Source organism: Podarcis liolepis, assembly GCF_965112155.1.
Source record: "Podarcis liolepis genome assembly, chromosome: 4".
NCBI lineage: Eukaryota > Metazoa > Chordata > Lepidosauria > Squamata > Lacertidae > Podarcis > Podarcis liolepis.
This window is the reverse complement of record NC_139558.1, coordinates 58,838,914-58,849,007: the sequence shown is the minus strand read 5'-3', so window position 1 is coordinate 58,849,007 and position 10,094 is coordinate 58,838,914.

Sequence of the window (10,094 nt, the reverse complement as noted above, 5' to 3'; positions counted from 1 at the left end):
CTGGAGGTCCGTTCTTAACCTGAGAATGTTCTTAACCTGAGGTACCACTTTAGCTAATGGGGCCTCCCGATGCTGCCGCTCGAGAGTTCTGTTCTCATCCTGAAGCAAGGTTATTAACCCGAGGTACTATTTCTGAGTTAGTGGAGTCTGTAACCTGAAGTGTCTGTAACCCGAGGTACCACCGTACTTATGACTATTATTTTAAATAGGTGCCTAATCATTATTAATAGTAATGGTTATTCCATTAACAGTCTTATTTAGTATGCTGCTTCTCTTCCTGGCATAAGTATGGGATGTTCTTTTACACTCCAACCCACTTTTAAGTGAGGAAGGAAAGCAACTGAAGGCCATGACATTAACACTTACTTTGGGAACCAATGTTCCCAAATAATTACTTTAAGAGCAGATTTGATTTAACTGGAAAGCCCTTGTTTGCTGGCTGATTAGGCCTATCTGAACTAATGCAAAATGCCAGCAATACAGCAATACAGAATAGCACAGGGGGGCATCCCAACATCGTATGCTCACACAAAAGTTGTTTGTTTGTTGCCATGTAAACGTGTTTAAATGAAGGGCTGAATATCTAGCTACCTACCTTGTTAGACATGCAAGGCAGTATTCAAAACACATCACAAAAAGATGTCCCTCCTTATGTGTAGGATTGTAGCCTTGAGCATTCGTATTTCTTCTTCTTCCATCAATTAATGTTTGTGTGCAGTGTTGCCTTGATTCCTTTGCTTTGTATTTCTCCTTGTTATTAGTCTCTCCCCCCCCTTGCCATCCTATACACACCAAGTATGAGAGTTAATTTCAAAGCTGAGGTGTTGAGTTAGTGAGAAGTTGTGACATTTCTCTCTTTGCAATCACCAGGTGAAATGTTTGAGAGTTTCTAGATACTGCAACGTGGTTTGTTTGTTTGTTTGTTTGCTTGTTTTTTTTAAAAAAAAACTTATTGGATTTTCCCTAGAAAAGGGAAATCTGGATTAAATTGAAGGTAGGGGAAATAGGGGTTGGCATTTTGGCATCCTATGAACACTGCAAAGAAATTGCATCCATGGGAAATCCTGATCCCACAATTCATACCCATTTGGAAGCCCCCTTAGTAAATTATAAGCCATTACTCCAGGAGTATTTTATTCTTCCTAAGTAAGCTACTTCCCAAGCATCAGTTTTAATCTAGAAAGGAGGATATATAGTTTCCTGGATAAAATAAAGAATAGTTTCTTCTTTGTCTTGAAACTAAAAAGATGGAAGGATTAAAGGAATAAATACTTTCAGCACAGCTGATAAAAATTTCCTGTGCCCAGAGCCATTCTAAGTAAGACACGTTTTTGTATGTAGGTAGTATAGTTGTTGTGTGGTCAAATGTTAAGGCATAGCCAAAGGTGCAATTACAGCGTAGCACTGTTTACGGACCTTTATTAATTGATAAAGCTTCCGGAGAACAACAAAAATAGCACAAACAGTCTATTATCTACACTGCAACTCAGATAATAAAAGTCAAGAAAAAACACTGAAATAAATTGGTATTGATTTATTTTTTAAAAGGAAGAAAAAAGCATTTATTTTATTTTACGTTGGAAGGCTCTGCAAGACAGTGTTTCAGTTCAGAACCTCACTTGCGTTTAGAAGCAGAGCAACTCTTGGTGGCTCAGTCTACATTGTGTCATCTAAGTTAACTAAATCTGCTTCTATTAACTGTGTGGAACTGCAGCCTGAAGCTCCTTCAACAGCTGATACTTCAATGGAAATGGAGCTACATGAATATCAAGTTGCAAATCAGCTATCCCTTTGGCACTCATAGTGAATTATGCAACAGGAGTACCTGCCTAGTAAAATCATATGCGGGCATAAACTGGAAGTCAGAATTTTAGAAAGATAAATATTGAGTTGGTTCAATTTCCTCTGAATTTTGCCCTCTATTTTGCATGCTGCAAAGTTGGGGGAATTCAGCAATTGAGCAGAGGGGCATTCCAGCAGCTCTTTGGTGTTTGTTCCATTAATAATCTTCTTCACCAACAAGGGTCAGGTTCAGCCACTACTTGAATCAAGAACCTCTAGCTCTGTGCATCAGTGAACTTGTCTACACTAGAATGATATGTGGATTTGCACTTGCCTGTCTTCCCAATTAATACCTTATATCCTTCCTATTCCTGTGTTGTTTCATATCTCTACCCCCTTTTAAGTGTGGGGGGCTTTGATCCTGCCGAGGGCTTTCTAAGGATTGGGGCGGGGGGAACCTGTATTTAAGTGGGGAAATATCTGGACAAAACTAGGATGGAGAGGGCATCATGTAGTTGCCCCTTCTTTAATTGGGAGACAGCTAGTAGTGTCTTTGTATTGCATTGTATTGTATTGTCTTTGTTGTTGTTGTTGTTGTTGTTAAATTGTTGGAAAAGTAATAAATATTATTTTTTTTTAAAAAAAATGGGAAACAGCTAGGTGTGAATGCAAATTTTGTTCTGGTGTGGCAAGTAACCTGAAATTGCAAAATGAAGGTAGAAGGTAGTATCAAACCTGTCCTACGGCACAGAATCTCTTAGTGAAGGAAATGGGGATTTAAGGACCAGAGCAATGCACACCCAGTCCATTCAGTCTATGTTGGTGCTTCACTGAGTAGCCAAGCAGGCACAGATGGATCACATCCACTTGATCCAGCTCATCCACCCATACACATCTCAGGGTTCCTTTAGCCATGTTCAGATGAATGTGAACTTCTTATGTCCCTGTCTGCCCTTAAATCACAGCACCGCTAGTATGAGAAAGGGAGAAAAGCCTCGTATCCTACATTTGCTCCACAACTCACATACCAGTAATTCTTTTTCAAATATTAGAAATGGAAGGACACTTGAACTGAGGGTGTTAACAAAAAACTGACACATTAAGTCAATAGTTGGCTTGCTGAGAAGAAACATGGGAGTTCATAGCTGCAGGTATTTTGTTTTGCATTGGTTAAAGTCTTTTATGAAAGAAAAGATGTGTTAAGAACTTGTAAGACTGTCCATACTTTGTTCTCCAAATTATCTGTTTCAAATTCTGTGCTAATGAAATCCAAACTCTGCACCCCTAATATTCAACATCTGATGTTCATAGATATCTATGGGGTTGATAACAAGAATGTAAAACATGGGAGAATTCAAGAAAACATTTCACCTGTATTCACAGTTCTTGTCTAATTTAATTGGAATGTGATTCCAGAAAAACAGCTTCTGCTTTGATGATTGATGATGCTTTCCGTTGTTCATGTTAGGGAAACCTGCTGAGCTTGATGAATAGCCAGGAAGCTTACCACAAGAAAGTGTTGCTATCTCAGGACTAGGACCCCCACAAAAATAACAGCCAACCTCCACATTGCTTTTCTCTTTTTTCTCTCCATTTCTTCCTGGTAACATGTCTTATGAATTGCCATTTTCAGGCAATACTACTTCCATTCTTTTGACATATTCCAAATGGCTCCTGACAGTCACAACAGCTGTGGTGAGACCTGTCCCTCCCACAGGCATTATTAGCTGCCAATAACCAAGAGATGGAAATCTCAATTGCTCCTAACTGCTGAAGCAGAATAAAAAGCTTTCTGCACTGTTTTCCCCACTTGAACTGCTCTTCCAATATCTGAATTAAATCAATCAATACTGTAATCTGTATAGAGACAAGTACTGGGGTAATTCTTTCTCATACCTTCCCCATTGATTTGTTGTGTCCCTGTAGTCCAACTTTGTCCCCCAATAATGATAAAAACACCGGGTGGGGGCAGATTGTGCAGCATTTTTGAGGTATGCTCCTACTTTTCTTTCTGTCATACTCCAGATTACCTGATCTCATTTATGGACGGTCTGTTGATTATACTCCCTACACAAGCCATGGGTGAATGACGAATGAAGTGATAATTGTGATCTTGGTATCTGCCCACCAACAAAGTAATTGGGTGGGAGTGGATACACCCACACATTGCTGGGACCACCTACACTTGCTCTCATTTGTTTTCAAATGGGCATACTGCTGGGTTATCCGAAATCATTCTGCAATGAGCTTTTATTTTTGGAATGAAGCCAGTTTTTCAAGAAGCATTTTTCAGGGGCATTTTTTTTTTTTAATGTAATAGATTCAGATTGTGTGTAGGCTATGTAGAAACAAACAAGTACTCAGTCTCCATTGAGTTGAGAATAAAATTCTATTTTATTAAACAATTTGTATACCACTTAATCACAGTGGTCTCTAACTGGTGTACAGAAGACCGAATACAATAAGACTAAAACGAGTTAAGACTGTGATATCAGAATTCAATTAAAAAGCACGCTGGAGTAAAATAAATCTTACATAAATGCCATAAGTTCCATAGGGAGGGGCCTGTCTTACCTCAGCTGGAAGTTCCACACAATTGGGCCTACAGTTCTGAACATACAACTCCTTGTGAATACAAGTCATGTATCTGAGACATAGGGGGCCACTAATAATGATTTGATCTCAGTGATGAAGCAGAGATATAAGGGTTCAGGCAATCCTGAGGTATGCAGGTTGCAAGTTGTCAAGAATATTGTAAATTAATTCAAGAAGTTTGAACCAGGCCCAGCAGTATATGGATAGCCAATGTTGATGTTAGACTGTGCTCATCAATAATCTAGTCACTGTGTTTTGCACCAGTTGGAACCTCCAGATCAGGCCCAAGGGTAGCCCCGCATAGAGCATATTTCAGTAATTCAGTCTTGATGTTACTAGTACAATACAACATAGCAACACATGTTGTGTGTACTTAGCCTCAATCTATATAAGGCAGAAGTGTCACTAGCCTACTGGATCTGCTGATACAGGGATAGGAGTTCAACTTTCCTTAAAAGCTAGATATCCACTTTGGGAGTGCACTTGAACCTGACTTTGGTCTTGAACAGTTCAGATTGCAGACCTAACTGACCTGGAAGATCCATTGGGCTCTCATCCTGACATATTACACCTGACAACTCTATTTCAACCAGCCAATAGCCTGGCTGTCCTCTGAGTTGTTGTCCCCTTGTCTCTTCTGAAGCAAGCGTGGCTGCTTGCTTCAGAATCATCTGCGATTTCTTTTATCTCCTTTGTTCATCTGTTGCTTTGGTCAGAACCCACAAGAAAGAGACAAAAGACTGGGGCATAAATGCTGTTTCAAAAAGTTAAACTTTTTGATGCAGAAAAACGCTGCCATGCACGACTTGGTTTTCTGTGTACCTGCAGCTCCCATTTCTGTCAGTAGGCGTTTGAAAGGCTTGGCATTCTTAAAAGCCAAGTCGCTTATCTTTTATATTGTCCAAGGTGGAAGAAGTCAAAATGTCATTAATAATGACTATAATGTAGAAACACTGGTTAGTTTGGAAAGGAGAAGAGTAGTTTCCATCAACTAGAACACGATGTGCTGATCTGCTGAGGAGGAAAGCTGCTTCTAATGAGCACTTTGCCCTGAAGATCTTTCTTCATGCTTAAATTACTGGGTGATTTAATGTCTCACCTAAAGCTATAGAGCCATTTTTTACATTCTGGAAACTTACTCTGTCTTAAGGTTGAATAAGCAGGCCTTATTCACACAGGGATAAGAGAAGGTATAGTAAGGGCATGTTAATATTTGAACAATTACTCTCTGCAGAAGGTGCAAAGGGAGGCGTGTACTTCCAGCTTGGCTTAATGAGAGGCTATTACATTCATTGAAAACAAGGGGGAGGAAAAAAAGTAGCCTAGTGTTCAACAAATGAATGCTAAAATGAGGGAGAGGTAGACTACCACTACAATCCTATGTGTGTCTAGGAGTTCGATGCAATTTACTCCCATGTAAGTGTAGGACTGCAGCCTAAAGACTAGAGAGAAAGGTTAATCCTCCCATTGATTTTCTGACCAGATCTGTACAATATGTTATTAAAGTTGTATTTTTCAAAATGACTGCAAAATAGCTCTGCTTCATTTATAATAGATGTTTCTAATAGCTATGGCTAAAAAACAGAGGGAAGTTCTACAGTAGTTACCTGATGACCACAACAAATGGATTATATACAATGGTGGAAATAAGTAGACAACTACATAATAATGTAAAACATGGAAGGATTCTAGAAAATATTTCACCTGCATTCACAGTTCTTGTGTAATTTAATACCCACCCACCCCCAAAAAACCCAAGCCAGACTATTGGCTTTGATTAGTTATGAGGCTTTCTGTAGTTCATATTATGGAATCCTACATCATAAATGTTCTCATCTTCATCATAATCAAAACAGAAAATTATCAGTTCTTTAAAGTGGTGTACAAACTTAGGCAGTCCCTGCAAGCCAACAGGTGTTGAGTGTTATTTTTCAATAAGCAAGTGAAAGTGAAATAATAATGGTGTTTAGCGCTAAAAATGGTGAGCCGAAGATAAATAAGGCCTTGAATGATGACCAAACAGGCACAAGAATATTTTGCAAAAAGTTTGACCTAGATATACACAGTATACGGTCACACCATGCAAGTTTCACTAAGTTTAATACTGCTGATTTATGTTTATAGAAAAATTAACCAATTCAGACACTCATTTTCTAATCCTGAGGCATTCATGTTTTGCTTTTGAAAGCATAATGTAACACCTATGAGGAAGCAAAGCATATACATAATCAGTATTTATTATCACATTAAAGATTAATGATTCAGGACTAGAAATACATCCCATGAATAGCAGTTTAAAAAATCCCACATGCTTCTGAAGTTATCTCATTCAAAGAGGTAGTTATCCAAATTTTGTAGCTTACAAATTCAGCTCATGGAACAACTACATTTCATCAAGGAAGGGTCTCTATCTCTCAAAGGGCAACAGGTGGTCATTAACCATTCCTGCACCCCAAATTAATTAGCCGAATTCTCTATTGGCACAGGACAATTTCCCTCAGTGACAAAAAAAAGCACGCAACAACATTTCATTAAAAATGGCCTCTGGAAACAATCTCTGTCTAGCATCTGTTCTTCTGCATATGCATGGCATGTAACGTGACATGCCCTAATTATGAAGTGAGTTGTCACTCTGTTGCCAGGAAGGAGCACTATTTCCAGCGTCCTGCAATGGGATAAGTCCATCGTGACACTTAGTTTGAAGTAGTGTGTCTGCATTGCAGTTCTGACTTCTGTTGAGAAAGTCAAATGAAAGCTGTTATACCAGGGGCCACTAACCTATGGCCCGGGGGCCAGATAAGGCCCAAGCGACTCGTTCATCTGGCCCATGGCGACCCTTGCCGCCGCCCGCTCTTACCAGTGAGGCGCAGGGTCCCACTTCTGGGTCGGAAGGAGCACCAGAAATAGCTTGTTCACATGCCCACGGGACTTCTCCGACCTGGATTTGCACCAGAAATAGCGTGCACGTGCTTCCACCGCCCTCCGGCCCACTGCACAATCATCGCTGGAGACACCGGCCTGAAGCAGGGAAAGCTTGGAGACCCCTGTGTTATCCTGTAGTCATTATCTATATCTGTTCCTCTGGCAGCAGTATAGCGGAGCACCTCTGTGATGGCACCCACCATTTGGAATGATATCCCAATTGAGTTTAGATGGACATGGAGTGTGCCAATCAACAACTTAAACATATCAGTTTGTCTGGACATTTTCCTGATTATTAGTAACATTACCCATGAGTAACATTACCCATGAGTACTATGAATTATGTGGTTTTTTTTAAAAAAAACAAACTCTTTCTCTAGTGCATTTCATTATGTGAACAGCTTCAGGATTTTTTTGAGATTTTGTTTTTATTTAATAATAAAGAAAAAACTGGCAAGCACTGTGACATGGGGGGCATTTGGTTCAAATTTCATTTGGTGTAAAACAAATGCCAAGAATAATGCAAGAGGATTCTGCGAACTCTTGTGGTGGCTAAGAGACTTAGGTACCATCTGTATTATACATTTAAATTACTGTAGTATCACAACACTTTAAACAGTCATAGCTTCCCCCAAAGAATCCTGGGAACTTTAATGTGTTAATGGTGCTGAGAGTTGTTAAGAGACGTCTATTCCCCTCACAGAACTACAATTTCCATAGTTTTCTGAGAAGAGGGATTGACAGTTAAACCACTCTGAAGATCACTATTGCCATTTCCCCCAGAATGCCTAATGTCTGGGTCATTCTGGGGGACATAAAATGATAGCCACTCAGAGTATTTCTGCCACCACTACTGCAGGCAGCAGCAAATCATAAGAAAAGCAAAGGAAAACACAAGAAAGATGAACATTTGTAATAAAAATTAATGTGGTCTTAAACAATGGATAGTGAAACTAATGTGATTTTAACAGATGGGCCACAAAACAAATGAAGTATTCAATAACTTAAATTAGTGGGCTAAGAACACCCCCCAAAATGTATACACATACATGGATACTATATTTAACATTCACATAAGTTTAAATAACATAGCTGGCCTTTAGATCTATTTGTGTTGCATAGATTTTAAACCTAGCTTTACTTAGGTGAGCCTGAGCTCATTTCTTTGAGAATGCACTATACTGTCTGTAATAAGAACCAGAGTTCTGTTACTATTTCTATATATTTTGGGGAGGGCAGGGGTAAAAAGAGAGAGAAAAAAGCACATGGATATCAGTCACTTCCATTGCTTTATCAGTGCCTTGGTATTCTTCTAAATGTAAAACAATGCTGTCACTTTGGCCGATATATGTCTTCAGGTAACAGGGTTTATGGGCTAACTTGTATTTTAGTTTTGGACAGAGAGTACAGTTTTTGAAGCATCTAGGACATCAATAAAATGGTTTTTAATACCCTCCCAGCATTCTAGAGACAACTCTCAGACATGAGGATATGTTATACCTGCAGGGGATGGTATCTCTAAAGAATATGTCAAAGATTAGGAGATGCATCATTGACCAGGCAATCAATTTTACACGGAGACTACTCAGCTGTGCAGATGAATAAAACAGAAAGAAAGATCTAAGTATTTTCTATTATGTGTAAGAGTGGAAAATGATATTTTAAGGTTCTGTAATTTAATGTTGATAGAAAATGAGTTGTTTTTCAGCTGGCTTTAAACATAACTGTTTGATGAGTACTTAGATTATTAGAACAATGTAAAAGATGAAGTTTTAAATCTAGAGGTTAAATTTGAAGGAACAGACTAATTTGTTGCTCTCAGTCTCAGGACATTTAAAAAGAATCCATTTAAAACAACGCAGCATGTAATTCCTGTCAAATGGGTGTTTGATGTTATTCTTAAAGCACAAACTTTACAGAATACCTTAAGGAGACAAGGATTTAGTTGCCTACAGATGGCTAAGAGTAAAATCTAATTTCTGTGCTTATGGAAGCATTTTCAGTACTGATGCTAGAATGATTCAGCCATTTACAATGGAGGAGTGATAGATACACTGAGAAAAAAGGAGGATCTCTTCTACTTGAAGCTATTGCCCACAGTTAAAGATTCTGGAGGGAAATTGGGGCTTTTTCATGAACGGTACCAACACTAGGAACAAGCTAAAACTTCTTACTATTTTTCTGTGTTAATTTTTTCCAGCTTTAAAATTCAACCCCCATTTCCATTTTCAATACCTTTTCATTTCCGCCATCTTCATCTTCATTCCTCTGTGTTAAAAATTATCAATATGAGGCTCAGCACCCAAAATAGCAATGCATATGTGCATTAGAACATAACTTACAATGTTTCCGGTATGGTGCCTTATTGCTAGAATAGTATCACATGGCAGGTCTGCCAGAAGTTATTCCTCAGTCTAAACCGATGAGAACAGTAGGGTAAAAAAAAAAGAGAGAGATCAAAACCTGATTCAAAGAAGAGAAACCATATTAAAGGGGCAACAACCAACTGTTTTGATTCATGAACATCCTAGATGATCAGGATAGTGAAATCATGTGCTGCAAGGAGTGGCTGAAAGAAGTTGGCATGTTTGCCAGGAGAAGTGCAGATGAAGCAGGGACACAATAGCCGCCTTAAAATATACAATGTGCTGTCGGTCAGTCAACCGCACAGACTCGAGACTTGTCCACCCTTCCACTTGTCTTATGCCTAGAAAGAATGGGTCTGAGAAGTTTCCCGCTTGTCTTGTGCTTTCTAGGCATGGGTCCAAGCAGTTTTCTGTTTGTCCTGCTACTTC